General features: G+C 42.9%; 1 protein-coding gene across 1 annotated transcript in view; it reads left to right on the plus strand.

Annotated features, from left to right (window-relative positions):
* Window positions 1-8806: 8806 nt before the first annotated feature.
* Kcnb2 (potassium voltage gated channel, Shab-related subfamily, member 2) overlaps window positions 8807-15566 on the plus strand; it is a 436827-nt gene continuing 430067 nt past the window's right edge. Inside the window, exon 1 of the mRNA NM_001098528.3 lies at window positions 8807-9366. The gene's annotated coding sequence lies outside the window, so the exon portion shown is untranslated. The remainder of the gene's footprint in view (window positions 9367-15566) is intronic.

Consider the following 15566-nt stretch of genomic DNA (forward strand, 5'->3'; position numbering starts at 1 on the left):
TGGGAGTGGGTGGGTAGGGGAGTGGGTGGGGAGGAGAGTATGGGGGACTTTTGAGATAGCATTGGAAATGTAAATGAAGAAAATACCTAATAAAAATAATAAACAAAAAAGCCTATAGTCACAATCAGTATGTAAGCTGGATTTTAGTTAAGGACATAAATCGTACATTTATGTACCGATGTTCGAGGAGATTGATAACCACCACATCTTTTGATATGACTGAGTTATACCATTATACCAAGCAAAACAAAGTTGCCTATCAGTACAGAGACTATTTCTTTAGTTTGGCTATGAATACCTTACCAAATTGTGCACATTCATGCACACACAGGTACACACATGCACACACATACTCAAGTATATGCAAACACAGAGACATATCCACACATGCATGCACACATGTGCACAAGAACATGTTCATATGCATGTGTATACCTCAGTGTGTGTGTGTGTGTGTGTGTGTGTGTGTGTGTGTGTGTGTGTGTATTCACTATATTTATATGGGTGATATTTTTGCTTTTAACGAGGCCTGCATTGTTTTTAGACTCTTCTTTTCAGATTCACTTTTGTGTAACTTGATTTTACTCAGTATGTTGCACACTGCATTCAGTTTGATTTTTCTCCTGAAAAGGGGTCTTTCTGGGTAGTGCACTTTTAGCTTTACTTTGAGATTGTTCAGCTTCAACCGCCAACGTGTTGATGCCATTGGCTTATGATGTTGTCTAGTTTTGCTATTTCATTCTAATGTACACAGACCTGCTGGAAGTCAACAGCAATTCAGAGTATTGCTAGATAAATGAAATAAAAAATGATGGTCTACAGATTTAACTAAATAGTTTCTTTCTTTATTTTTTTGTGCTCAAGTCCATACAACTTTACTTTTTTATTAGATATTTTCTTTATTTACATTTCTTTTTCCCCTTATTTTATTGCATATTTTCTCTATTTACATTTCAAATGTTATCCCCTTTCCTGGGTTCCCCTTTGAAAAACACTCTCCCCCTCTCCTCTCTCCCCTTCCCCTGCTCACCAACCCACCCACTCCCATTTCCTGACCCTGGCATTCTCCCACACTAGGGCATAGAGCCTTCATAGGACAAAGGGTCTCTCCTCCCATTGATGTCCGACAAGGCTATCTTCTGCTACATATGCAGCTGGAGCCACATGTCCCACCATGTGTGCTCTTTGGTTGGTGGTTTACTCCCTGGGAGCTCTGAGGGTAATGGCCAGTTTATATTGTTGTTCCTCCTATTGGGGCTGCAAACCCCTTAAGCTCCTTAGGTTCCTTTCTCTAGCTCCTTCTTTGGGGACCTTACGCTCAGTCCAATGGATGGTCTGAGCATCCACTTCTGTATGTGTCAGGCACTGGCAGAGCCTCTTAGGAGACAGCTTTATCAGGCTCCTGTCAGCAAGCACTTGTTGGCATCCACAACAGTGTCTGGGTTTGTTGATTGTATATGGGATGGATCCCCAGGTGAGTCAGATCCTCAGATGGTCATTTCTTCAGTCTCTACTTCACACTTTGTCCCTGTAACTTCTTCGATGGGTGTTTTGTTCCCCCCTTCTAAGATGGATCAAAGTATCCACACTATGGTCTTCCTTCTTGAGTTTCCTGTGGTTTGTGAGTTGTATCTTAGGTATTCTGAGCTTCTGGGCTTCTGGGCTAATATCCACTTATCAGTGAGTGCATATCCTGTGTGTTCTTTTGTGATTGGGTTACCTCACTCAGGATGATATCCTCCAGATTCATCCATTTGCCTAAGAATTTCATAAATTCATTGTTTTTAATAGCTGAGTAGTACTCCATCGTGTAAATGTACCACAATTTCTGTATCCATTCCTCTGTTGAGGGACGTCTGGGTTCTTTCTGACTATTATAAATAAGGCTGCTATGAACATAGTGGAGCATGTGTCCTTATTACATGTTGGAGCATCTTCTGGGTATATGCTCAGGAGTAGTATTGCTGGGTCCTCAGGTAGTACTATGTCCAACTTTCTGAGGGACCTCCAGACTGATTTCCAGAGTGATTGTACCAGCTTACAATCCCACCAACAATGGAGGAGTGTTCCTCTTCCTCCACATCCTTGCCAGCATCTGCTGTCACCTGAATTTTTCTTTTCTTTTCTTTTCTTTTCTTTTCTTTTCTTTTCTTCTCTTCTCTTCTCTTCTCTTCTCTTCTCTTCTCTTCTCTTCTCTTCTCTTCTCTTTTCTTCCTTCCTTCCTTCCTTCCTTTTTCTTTCTTTTTTTCTTTTCTTTCTTTCTTTCTTTTTTTTTTCAGACAGGGTTTCTCTGTGTAGCCCTGGCTGTCCTGGCACTCACTTTGTAGACTAGGCTGGCCTCGAACTCAGAAATCTGCCTGCCTCTGCCCTCCAAGTGCTGGGATTAAAAGCATGCACCACCACTGCCTGGCGTGAATTTTCGATCTTAACCATTCTGACTGGTCTGAGGTAGAATCTCAGGTTTGTTTTGATTTGTATTTCCCTGATGACTACGGATGTTGAACATCTTTTTAGGTGCTTCTCAGCCATTCGTTATTCCTCAGTTGAGAATTCTTTATTTAGCTCTGTACCCCATTTTTAAATAGGGTTATTTGGTTCTCTGGAGTTTAACTTCTTGAGTTCTTTGTATATACAGAATATTAGCCCTGTCAGATGTAGGATTTGTAAAGATGTTTATAGTAGGATGTTGAAGTCTCCCACTATTATTGTGTGGGGTGTGATGTGTGCTTTGAACTTTAGTAAAGTTTCTTTTATGAATGTGGGTGCACTTGCATCTGGGGCATAGATGTTTAGAATTGAGAGTTCTTCTTGGTAGATTTTTCCTTTTATGAGTATGAAGGGTCCTTCCTTATCTTTTTTGATGACTTTTGATTGAAAGTTGATTTTTATCTGATATTAGAATGGCTACTCCAGCTTGTTTCTTGGGACCATTTGCTTGGATAATTGTTTATCAGCCTTTTACTCTGAGGTAGTGTCTGTCTTTGACACTGAAGTGTGTTTCCTGTATGCAGCAAAATGGTGGGTACTGTCTATGTATCCAGACTGTTAGTCTGTGTCTTTTTATTGGGGAATGGAGTCCATTGATGTTAAGAGATATTAAGGAATAGTGATTGTTTCTCCCTGTTATTATTGAAGTTATCTTTATGTTTGTTTGGTTATCTTATATTGGGTTTGTTGAAAGAAGATTACTTTCTTGCTTTTTCTAGGGTGTAGTTTCCCTCCTTGTATTGGTGCTTTCCATATATTATTATTTGTAGGGTTGTATATGTGAAAAGATATTGTGTAAATTTGGTTTGTCATGGAATATCTTGGTTTCTTCATCTATGGTAATTGAGAGTTTTGCTGGGTATAGTAATCTGGCCTGGCATGTGTGTTCTCTTGGTGTCTGTATAAGATCTGCCTAGGATTTTCTAACTTTTATAGTCTTTGGCAAGAAGTCTGATGTAATTCTGATAGGGTTGCCTTTATATGTTATTTGACTTTTTTTCCCTTACTGCTTTTAATATTCTTTCTTTGTTTAGTGCATTTGGTGTTTTGATTATTATGTGACAGGAGGAATTTCTTTTCTGGTCCAATCTATTTGGAGTTCATCTTGTATATTCATGGGCATCTCTTTCTTTAGGTTAGGGAAGTTTTCTTCTATAATTTTGTTGAAGATATTTACTGGTCCTTTAAGTTGAAAGTCTTCATTCTCATCTATGCCTATTATCCTTAGGTTTGGTCTTCTCATTGTGTTCTAGGTTTCCTGGATGTTTTGGGTTAGGACCTTTTTTTTATCATTTTTCTTTTTTTTTTTTTTTTTAATGTAGTACCAATGTTTTCTATGGTATCTTCTGCACCTGAGATTCTCTCTTCTATCTCTTGTATTATGTTAGTGATGCTTGCATCTATGACTCCTGATCTCATTTCTAAGTTTTCTACCTCCATTGTTGTCTCCCTTCATGAATTGTTACTGTTTCTATTTCTATTTTTTGATCCTGGATGATTTTTTCCAGTTCCTTCACCTGTTTGGTTGTGTTTTCCTGTAGTTCTTAAAGGGATTTTTGTGTTTCCTCTTTAAGTTCTTCTACCTGTTTCCCTGTGTTCTCTTGTATTTCTTTAAGGGAGTTATTTATGTCCTTCTTAAAGTCCTCTATCATCATCATGAGATGTGATTTTAAATCAGAGTCTTGCCTTTCTGGTGTGTCGAGGTAACCAGGAAGATGAGGTAACTGTGGTGGGAGAACTGGGTTCTGATGATGCCAAGTAGTCTTGGTTTCTGGTGCTTATGTTTTTGTACTTGCCTTTCACCATCTGGTAATCTCTGGTGTTAGCTGGTCTTGCTGTCTCTGACTTTGACTTGTCCCTCCTGCAAGCCTGTGTGTCAGTACTCCTGGGAGACCAGTTCTCTCCTGGAGAAATTTGGGTATGGAGAGCTGTGGTACAGGGTCATCTCTGGGATGCAGACAGAAATCAGAAGGATCCTGTTCCCAGCTGATCCTTGCTTCCTGTGTCCTGATGGGTCTGAGAGGGTCTCTCTTGGGCCAGGAATTTGAAAAGAAGTGGTGATCTTACCTGTGCTTGCAGGTGTGTGGGCACTCCTGGAAGAACAGCCATCTCCTGCTGGTATCTGTGCATGTAGCTCTGTGTGGCACAGAATCAGCTCTGGGAGCAGATGGAGACTGGAAGACTCCTGTCCCAGGCCAGCCCTTGGTTCCTGTGTCCTGAGGGTCCCACGTGGGTTCTTCTGTGCAGCAGATGTGGTCTTGCCTGCACTCAGAGGCCTGTCTGCACTCCTGGGAGGCTTGCTCCCTCCCATCAGTATTTGGTTAGTGAGCCCTGTGGCAGAGGATCTGCTACATGTGGAGACAGAAACTGGAAGGCCAACTAACTATTTTCAAATGCTATAGTCAACACCAAAACCCCAAGAGCATATTATGCTTTGTACTCTGTATATGCAGAGACTCCCATACATCAGCATTACAATGTCTGAGGAAACAAGTTTTCTACTTAAATTGTGTGTACTGATATACAGAAAGGTTATTTCAGGCTAACCTTATACTACATTTATTTATTTTAGCAGGTTATACAAGGTGTCATTTTGACACTATGCTAAACAGTCATTTCTCCTCTTTAATATAATTTCATCATATCATAGGATGATTCTGAAAAAAACTGAATTATCAGCAAAAGAAACATTTCTATAAATCTCAATAAGGATTAAAAATGAGCTAAGGAGCAATATGAGAACATGCCCAGCTTTCCCATGACATAGTATTACAATTTCCTTTGGAGAACAAATGGGGCAAATGGAAATGTATGCACTGTACAGGTGCAAGTATCTGGTGATAATGGATGCAGGAGTTTTTTGCATTGATTGGAGCCCAGCACAGTGCCTTGGGAGATGCCTGCCATAACTGATGGTGCACAGTGCCTCCTTCTGTCTATGCCGTGAACATATAAACTGGTGAGTATCCTGGTAAGTAGCGTCAGATCCATCTCCCAGCTTCAGACTGCTTTCTTCATACTGTATCTCAGACACACAGCTGGGACTGGAAGGGTAACCAAGCCCTAGGACCTATCTCCCAGATAACGGAGACAGAATCATTGCTGTTGGGCTCAGGTCCGTTTTCCCAGTAAGCAAATGGAGTCTACATACTCAAATCTAACCAAAGTTTGAGCTTTGGTTACCAAAGATGTCACAAAGGTAAACAATATTTCTGATATAGGCCTAACAAAGGGAATTTCTGTAATCACTCTTAAGTATATAAAAAGTTTACTGCATGGTTAGAATTTCAGTGTACCCAAAACAGCTGCTAAAATGTCTTTCTAGACTTAGTATTTTTTATAGATTCCATTCAATGAACAAAAAAAAAAAGCTGTGAAATACGAGTTCTTTGAATACATAGCGGGCATTGGGTTGCACTGAAGGCACGAAAACAATGGAGGGATTTTAAAATCATTCCTGGGGGAACTCACACTTTAGGATGATACACATGTCATAAAACCCAGAAGGCCCTGTTTGTCTCTTTTAAAAGCTGGGGCAACATTGGACACGCAAACTTTATATGCCCCAGTACAGGGGAACGCCAGGGCCAAAAAGGGGGAGTGGGTGGGTAGGGGAGTGGGGGTGGGTGGATATGGGGGACTTTTGGTATAGCATTGGAAATGTAAATGAGCTAAATACCTAATAAAAAATGAAAAAAAAAAAAGCTGGGGCAATATGCTCTGGATGTCTAAGAGCAGGGTATGTGGGGGTGAGGGGGTGCGGGCACGGGGTGTCACTGAAGAGTTAAGAGTAAGAAATGGGCCTGAGAAGGCTTTGGTAATTTGGACCTGAGATGTAGTAAGGAATAATCTAGGGGAAACAAAAAAGAAACAAGAAAGAGAGAGAGAGAGAGAGAGAGAGAGAGAGAGAGAGAGAGAGAGAAAGACTCAGTGACACAGCTGTGCAGGCTCAGTGATGGCTTCAAGGTTGTTCTGGAGACACATTGTCTGAAGAAAAGTGTAAACTCTATGGAAAGGCTGGGGGCAAGGGAATGCACTTCCTGCCAGCTCCTGGACCTTAGAGTTGGCGCTTGGGTCCCGGCCAGGATAATGATAAAGGTTTTAGAATCCAGGCATTCTGTTCTTGGTGCTCACACTTCAGAAGTCCCAGGGAGAGGAAAGAGAAGCCAAGGCAAGTTTCTTAATGGAGAATGATGGACTTAGAAGAACCAGTTCCCATAACATCCAGCAATGTCTGACAGCACAAAAAGATCACTCAGCACAAGAGAGTCACGAGTTCAACATAGTGAAACTGGGAAGGCCACGCCAGCCATGCCCTGCTCATAGGACTACATGAGATATGTTTGAACACAATAGGTAGACAGCCTTGGCCATAAGTCATGTTGAGGGTCCCAACTTTGAATATATTTTCATGCCCTGAATTCTGTTCGAAGGAGTGTTTTAAGTTATGTGTTTTCCTGAAAGACACTCAACTGTTTTGACTGCTTAATTTTCCACCCATCAAGGTGTACCTGAGTCAGGAACCTGAAGATCCCAGGAATTTTGTTCAAGTTTATTGTTTTTATTACACTCCAAAGTAGGGAAGGGGCCTGGGGTATCCAGCTTATGGCCCTCTTTTTAAGGGGGAATTTGGCATAAAATTCCAGACAGTAAACAGACCACTAAATCAAGCAAACCAGGTTTATTTTTAATTTAATTTTGTTTTCAACTTATTTTTACACGCCATATTCCATTCCCCACCCCCATGCACCCTCCAACTGCTCCACATCCCACACCTCCTCCCCACCTCACCCAGTCTCCACTTGGATGCCCCCACACCTCACCACACCCGACCTCTAAACTCCCTGGGGCCTTCAATCTCTTGAGGGTTAGGTGCCTCATCTCTGAATGAACACAGACCTGGCAGTCCTCTAGTCTATGTGTGTTGGGGGCCTTACATCAGCGGGTGTATGCTGTCTGTTTGGTGGTCCAGTGGTTGAGAGATCTTAGGGGTCCAGATTGAGACTGCTGGTTCTCCTACAGGATCACCTTTCTCCTCAGCTTCTTTCACTCTTCCCTAATTCAACAACAGGGGTCAGCTGCTTCTGTACATTGGTTGGGTGCAAATATCTGCACCTGATTCTTTCAGCTGCTTGTTTGGTCTTTCGGAGGGCAGTCATGATAGATAGATCCCTTTGTGTGAGCACTCCATAGCCTCAGTAATAGTGTCAGGCCTTGGGACCTCCCCTTGAGCTGGATCCCACTTTGGGCCTGTCACTGGACCTTATTTTCCTCAGGCTCTTCTCCATTTCCATTCCTGTAATTCTTTCAGACAGGAACAATTATGGGTCAGAGATATGACTGTGGGATGGCACCCCCCTCATTTGAAGTCCTGTCTTCCTGCTGGAGGTGGACTCTATAAGTTCCTTCTCTCTACTGGGGGGCATTTCATCTTTGAGTCCTGGGAATCTCTCACCTCCCAGGTCTCTGGTGGACTCTGGGGGGGTCATAGCACCCCTGTGGGAAACAAGAATCAGAGTGTCTAAAGAGTCCTACCCAGCTTTAGCCTCAGACACAGAAAGGCCAGTGACTCCTGGATATGGTCCTGAATAGAGCTGGAGGATACAGAAGTGAAGTCAGATTCCACCTGGGCTCCTTTTTATCCGAGAAACTTCTTTTGTGGGAAAATACTCCGTGGCCCATCCTCAGGAGCCATATGTCCTTGTCCCAGTTCCCCATGGTGGAACAAGGAGCACTGGTTCTGGTCGCTTAGGGGTCTGGCAGCAGGAGAGCACAGCAGATGGAAGAGAAAGGCCAGGAAATCCATGAAGCTGCGGGAGCATCTCGACGGGCTTACCAGGGCTTCCCCGGCCGCGTGTGTGGGGTGGCCGCCGGGCTGTGGACCCCTTGCCTAGTGTGTCCGTGTGCAAGCCACCAAGAGAGACAGGTGGGTGTGGAGCCCGGACCCAGGCGGCCGCAGGAGCCTAGGGAGGATCGGGCGAGGTGTGGGCGGCGCCCGACCGTCCGCGCCCGGGCCGCACCCTGGGCACCGGGGGCGCTGTCTCCTGCCGAGCTCAGGCGCCGGGAGGCCGAGCCTGGCGTTTCCCAGGAGGTGCCGGGCCAGCGGTGCATCCCCGCCACCCACCCCCGGGAGCTGCGATTGCCTGGGAGTCGCTGGAGGAGGAGAAACAGAGAGAGGCGCTGGCGGCCGCTCTGCCCGCGGGTGCGCGGAGCGCGGAAGGCGGAGCGCGAGGCTGGGTGGCCGCGGGCGTGTGTGCGCGCCTGGCCGGAGAGCTACGGGGCGGGGGACCCGCGCCCGGAGCGCCCCGCCTGGTTTTTCGCGCGGAGCCAGCGTCGCTGCTGCACAGACACACACCCACCGAGCTCCACCGAGTGCCCCTGAGCACCCGCCGCCCCCGCTGGCCACAGCCGCTCCTCCGGCAGCGGGATCCAGCGCCAAGTCCAGGGCTGGTGCGGCGCGCAGAGAACCTCTTGATTTTTTTTCCCCCTTCACTCCAGCCCTCTCTGGTCTGGGCGGCGGCGGCGGCGACAGGGGGATGGGGGCTCCACGCGGGGAAAGGCGGGTGACGATCGAGGAAGATTATTGTTCTTTTTAAAGGATGCCTTCGCTTCTTACCAATGCGGCTTCTGTGAGCCCTTTTACTAGAGACTGCGAACCGGAGTGAGATATGTAAAGAAGGAAGGAAAGCTGCCTGGAGCTCCAGCCAGCCGGGCAGACCCTCCTCTCTGTGGAGGGGAGGGGGATTTCCAACGACACATCATTGGCAAAAGGGACCTTTGCAAGAGAGGAGTCCTCTGAGGGAGCAGGGAATCCCACAGCCCCCTGTGGCACAGGAGCCAGAGCTGCTGGCTGAGCAGAGCTGGGTCCGTGGGAGCTAGGTAAGTGACCTGGGCATTGCAGCTCCCCAAGAGCTCTTCTTTAGAGATGCTTCACTGTGGCAGTCTAGTGAGACTTGAGTTGCTAAAGGAACTGGAAACTGCCATATGGCGCCCAGTGGACTTACAAACAAAGCTGGCTGGGTTGTTAGCCCTGACAGATTATTAACGAAATGCTTCTTCCTGGTGGGGGAGACACACAAGTATAAGCCCCTTAAAAGCCTAACTTGATCAAAAAGATGAAACTGTTGTATGTAAGAAAGGAACCCCGGTTGCCTTCTCTTCCTGATCGCTTGATGGTAAATGCCACACTTGCATGCACACACTTGTCGGACTAGACTTAGGGAGTATGATATCTGTTGTGTATGCACAGTCCCCAGAATACAGAGACATACATGCATTTTATTCCTCAGTGGTGAGCAGTCTTGGTTCCTCGGAAGGAGCTAGAACAGGTCTTTAAGGAAAGCACTCCAAGGCTTTTTCCAATACAATATGTCAAGGAGACCTGGGGATACAGTTGCCCTGAGTGGCACTGAAAGACACCACCATCTGCCTCATCTTTTGTTGCCAAGACTTAATGAACCTTTTCATGATAGTACCTTGCCATCTATTACCTCAGATAAGGAGCATTTGTTTTCATCCATTCATAAAAAGAACCAATGTGCAATGTGCATAAACATGCCATTTATGCGACGTTTATGACCCCACAAGTGTTTTGACAGTAAAGAATAACATAGATAAGACTAATACTAGGATATTTTGCACAATATATGCACAGGTAGGCATCGGGGTGATTGCATGTAGGTTCAACACTCCATCCAATCAAGTCACACACTAATGTCAATATTTTAAATGACATTTCACGTTTCTAATTTTTTCTTATTGATTGGTTGGGGGTTTGCTGACAATCTGACTCTTTTTTCAATCCCAACTTTAAAAAAAGTAAACATTTTACTGTTATTATTTTCAAATGTCTAGCATTGTGTAGGATAGATACCTTTGGATTACTCACTAGTGATAGCACATTTCGTAGAATTAGCAAATAATCAATTTTGGTCAAATGTCTGAAGTCTTTCCTGTCAGTGACTCCTGGGAAAGAATTCGAAAAGAGAGTAATATGTTAAAATTGTTCATATCATAAAGTCTTATCTATTTCACCCATTGGGTACTTGCGCAGGGTACATCAATAAATAAAAAAACTTGTCTCACACTTATCCTTTAATATGTGAGTAAAACATTTAGAAATCTGCACTAGAGAGTTCTTGTGCTTAATCTAATCAGAACGTTCGGTAGTTTGGCCCTTACACTGTGCATGGAAGTGTACATGTTTCAGTTTGGCTGCTTCCAGTGCTATTTTTTTTTTCCAGTGTGGGGCTTACTTATGTAGCCATGAAGACTCCCTGAGAATACCGATCATCCAGTATAGAAATAACTCACTTCTCCACTGAATGGGGAAGTCACCTCCAAGTGTTTATATGCACCCACAAAGCCACCCCTGTGGGCCGCTTCTTCATGGAGTACCTCTGGGTTCAGGGCCGTTGCTCATGACAAACAAGGTTCCCTCCAATATACTCTTCTCCTTTCTTGAGCACTACTCAGACTTTTGGAGAAAGGGGTGAGCCACTTGGCAGTTCTCTTTGTGTTCTTTCTCCTTCAACCTTCCCCTCCCTGTCTTAGTGTCCTCCACTGTCCCTCTTCCACACACCCCTACCCATGGACTCCAGAGAAGGGCTCTGCTGCCTGCCACTTGGCACTTTTGACTGCATACTTTGTCTCCATCCTCTTGTGTTTAGCCCCCTTTCCTGAAGAGAATCAATCTGTGTCTCACTGTCTTCAGATCTACTTCACCTTATCCTACACTTAAGTTCTCCAAGTATGTTTGTTTGTCTGCTGACTGGTCAGACAGACAGGAGGAAACTATCACCTCACCAGTGCTTTTGACTTGGCTCTCAAAGCTTCCTTGCTGATGCCTGCGGTGTGTAGGGGGATGGGAGCAAAGCCTGCTCTTCTAAGATGTTCAAGAATGAGATTGCTAGAAAAATGCAGGACGTGGGTTCAATCACATTTTTGGCAATGTAAAGGCATATCTGATCAGATTTTTGGTAGACTATCTGAATGTTTAAAAATGTCTAAGTCTATGGAACACTGAAAAGTAGTTTGCTTCTTGAAAAAAAATGCATGTCTTTTGATTTTTACTGATTTTATACAGAAATCACTGCACCTGTATACATCTTATGAAAGTAGATCACATATCATATTACTGGCAATCTAGGAAACCCACAAAACATACTTCATTCCACCCCAGCTCATGTCTTTTGTTTGATTAGCTCTTGAAACTATGGTCTTTTATTGACTAGTTACTAAGATAAAATTTAAATTAATGGGAAATTACTTCATGTGTATTCTAAGGTAGACAGTGAAGGTTGGGATACTTTGTTTATTTCAGATTACTCTTAACAGTTTCTTACAGTCACACAGTCACCAAGTCACAGTTACACAAGAGCAAAATGCTTGCTGGTTTCACAGGGCCTTAAGAGGCATGCAAAGTAGGGATGGCTTATATGTGACAGTTTTGAAATTATGAGTATTTTTTAAGGTAAGACTTTATACTCATATTACTCCCAGGTGATAAAAGAATCTTTACAGAGCAGAGCAACTTTGAGACTTTTTTAGTTATGGACCACAAGTATCTCCAGAGACTAGAGGAAATAAATATATATTTCCTCTCTTCCTTTATAGATATGTAGTGTTCCAAGCTCTTTATTAAGGTGTACTCTATAAGAAAGCAAACCAACTGTGTCAGGAAGGGTCTTTCAATCCATGTGAGCCAAGGCAATACTGCAGCCTCTTTAAAATGCCTTTTTCATCAGCTGAACTGTACCTGATTTTACTCTGCAATTTAATAACATAAAGATACGTAACTATCTTCTTTGTTAGTTGGTGTAATGCTTATTAAGTATAAGAAGATTGCTGGATCAGAATGTAGCACAGGCTTGATGCATGGACGACAACCTCTGTCCCCAGCTTTTAAAGCAGAAGAGGGAAAGACAAAAACCAAATCCTTGCATTCTTAGCTGAGGAATGCTTCAGTTCAAAATGATAGAGTTCTTGCATGTAGAAACACATTTCACAATTTCATACTTAATAAGTTAATCAAAACAAACTCATGATCAAGGTTATGAAAATTTGCCACAGGCTATGAATTCAGGACTTCTCTGGAAACTCTATCATCAATAACACTAAAATTTTACTAAATGTTCCATTTTAGACTTACAGAGAACATCAGAATATTTTCATTATAAATAAGAATATTTATTTTGTCTTCTTTAAATGAATAAAATAATTATGATAGTCCACACTTAGTTGAGCCAGGTCTTAAACATATTGAAAATACTTTTTCAGTGTTACAATCTCCTGATGGCGAAGGCATAACTAATGCCCTTTATATGCAAACATGAAAACTAAAATTCACATATTTTTCCTGCCTAAAGTCACACAGGAAGGAAATGGAGAAGTCTGTTTGAAGTCAGTATTTTGGGTTCAGGAACACTGTGACCCACTTTGATATTAGAGCATATCAAGAAGGGTGACCCTACATAGAACCAGGATGTATGTTTTCATTTCTTGATTCCTTGGGAGCTGTATATTCTCTCTAAGGGTGGTCCTAAGAATAAAGAGAGGATTTGAAAGACCAAATTGAAGGGCATCTTGTTGTTGTCTTAATTCAAGAGAAACCCATCTCCCACCCTCCATTCCCAATAAATGTTCACTGTGAATCTGACAGAAGAAAATAGCTTAGTTTTAGGTTGACTTTCAAATTGTGGTGGGGGCTGTCTTAAGAAGGTTAACATTGTTAGACAGCATTGTGCTTATAGTGGCCCTTGGAAGTTTGGGGCTAGGTGAGAGCCACTATGCATAAAGCACTTCCCAGAATGCACATAGGATGCATTGCACATAAGAGACAGTGTGGTGATTCTGGCATGCCATCCTAGTGATGGAGAGGTCAAACAGGAGGGTTCCTGCACACACAGTCTGACTCACATAGCCTATCTCAAAAGAAGTGACCAGCCTTCCAGAGGAACAACACCAAATCGGTCTTCTAGCTCCTGCATGTGCACTCTCACACCCCTGGTACACATACATTAACAAAATATAAAGGGGCCCAGCACAGTGACTTGAGTGGTGGGTTTCTCATAGCAGGCCAATTGCATGTCTAAGTTTTGTGAATTATTTTTAATATAACATTATAGGTATTTTAAGTTATATATTTATTCTTCAAAATTATTGCATTCAAAATATAAGACATTTATCAATGTTCTCATCTTTAACTTTGCAAAATACAAACCCTATATTTGATGGAAATTGAAGCATAGTTTCCAAACAGATTCTGTCTATTGCATTCTTACGACGCCTGTTTCTGAACACCAGCTAATAACTGTAACTGCGAGAGCACAAACTGATTCTACTTTGAAATATTTGTCAGGAGAACTTAAATAATATTTGAGGCAAAGTTCTTTTTAAGTAGCCACTGCTTCTGTTTATGTAGAAAATGCCATCTGGCTTAAGTTTGAAGGATAAAATGATTAAATATTATTTGCAAGATGCCATAGAATCAAATATTTGGATTCCTCTTCGTGATTGATTGACACTTCTGTTTTTCACACAGATGTGTCTCCTAGGCTGGGTGACACAGTACATACAGTTGTCTTTTAGCTGACAGTTGGCTTGTAATATAAAAGTTCACTTTAAAACATATTTATCCATAAAAAAAAAAAGTCCTATGTTCAGGTCCTCAGACAAATTTAACAAAACCTTTAAAATCAATAATATACGTGAAGTACAGTACTGTCAGTAATGAGATCCATGACCATTTATTTAAATAATGTGTATTTACCTCTCTGTATGAGACATTTTGGAGGATACCAAGGTGGGTACTCTACTATCCTGGCCTACAAGGATAGGGGTAGGTGCTGGAGAGAGCTATGCACAGGAGTTTCTTAGTTTGGTCTTGGCAGGGCATTGACTAAGTCATTCACAAGTCTATCCTGAGAGCAACGCCTTTAGGATTTGCATCGGCTATTTCATCCCAAGGGTTCTCCTGGGTTTCTCCTCTGTGCTGAGTCCTCTGTGAGTGGGTGGAAGGCATCACGCACTCTCAGACAGAAGCAGGGACATAAATCAGCACAACATACCATACATGATCTTGCTGGGTGGCATGGCAATGAGCTGAGTAGCTGCATCACAGAAGGATCCAGGGTAAGGAAATGCAATTTTTTAAAAATGCTCCATATAGTTAGAGCCATAGCTCTGTCTTCAGTAAGGAAGTTGAACTTTCTTTGGCAGGATTCTGCAATGCCCCTTTTGCTACTGGGAAATGAAATTTATGCATAACCTAACGTGCCTGCACATATACTTTAATCCATTTGTAGTAGAAAATGCACATAAAAAGGACAAGACCTGCAGGGAAACAGCAGGTCTGGTGGTGTGTTTGCTCAGCTCGAGATGGACAGAATGAAGGAGAACTGCTGAACGTTCAAGTGACTATCAGAGAGAAGTGGAAATAAAACAACATGGATAAGAAAGTAGTGTTCTCTTTCTCGGACAGTGCGGACACTTGTATATTTGCTGTTTTAGAACAGGAGTGAGATAAACATTCACTAACCGTGACAACTGTATGCTGTAAACAGATGTGGGTGTGTTACTGTAGTAAACCAGTTAGCCCAGACAGTGTTACATAAAGTAACACAGTTTTTCAATGTGGTGAACAACTCTTGGTGATGTTCCACATGTAGTCATCACTTTCCTCTATAAAAAACAGAATTGGAATACACTGACATGGGCATCATGAGCCGGGCTTTGCACATGGAGGTGTCGGGAGATTGTGAACACTTGAAGGACATAAGACAGGGTTCCTACACACATGGCTGAGTTTCTTGTGTTCTGGCTCTGGGCAGTTTTACAGAACTACCAGCATAGGGACTGCATCTTGACTTTCAGAAGTACTTGTTGAGCCTGTCTCTTTCCATTAGAGGAAGTTACTGCGGTTCTAATACATGACTGGTTGATTTGAAAGAGTGAAACTCTTAAGGTTTTTATTTTTTAAAGCCTTCTTATTAGTTTTAGAATTTTATACAATGTATTTCAGTCATAATTGCCTCCTCCCCCAATTCCTCCCAGATCCACCCCCTTTCCTTCCTCAGAAA

The sequence above is a fragment of the Mus musculus genome, chromosome 1 (genome assembly GCF_000001635.26).
Source record: "Mus musculus strain C57BL/6J chromosome 1, GRCm38.p6 C57BL/6J".
Taxonomy (NCBI): domain Eukaryota; kingdom Metazoa; phylum Chordata; class Mammalia; order Rodentia; family Muridae; genus Mus; species Mus musculus.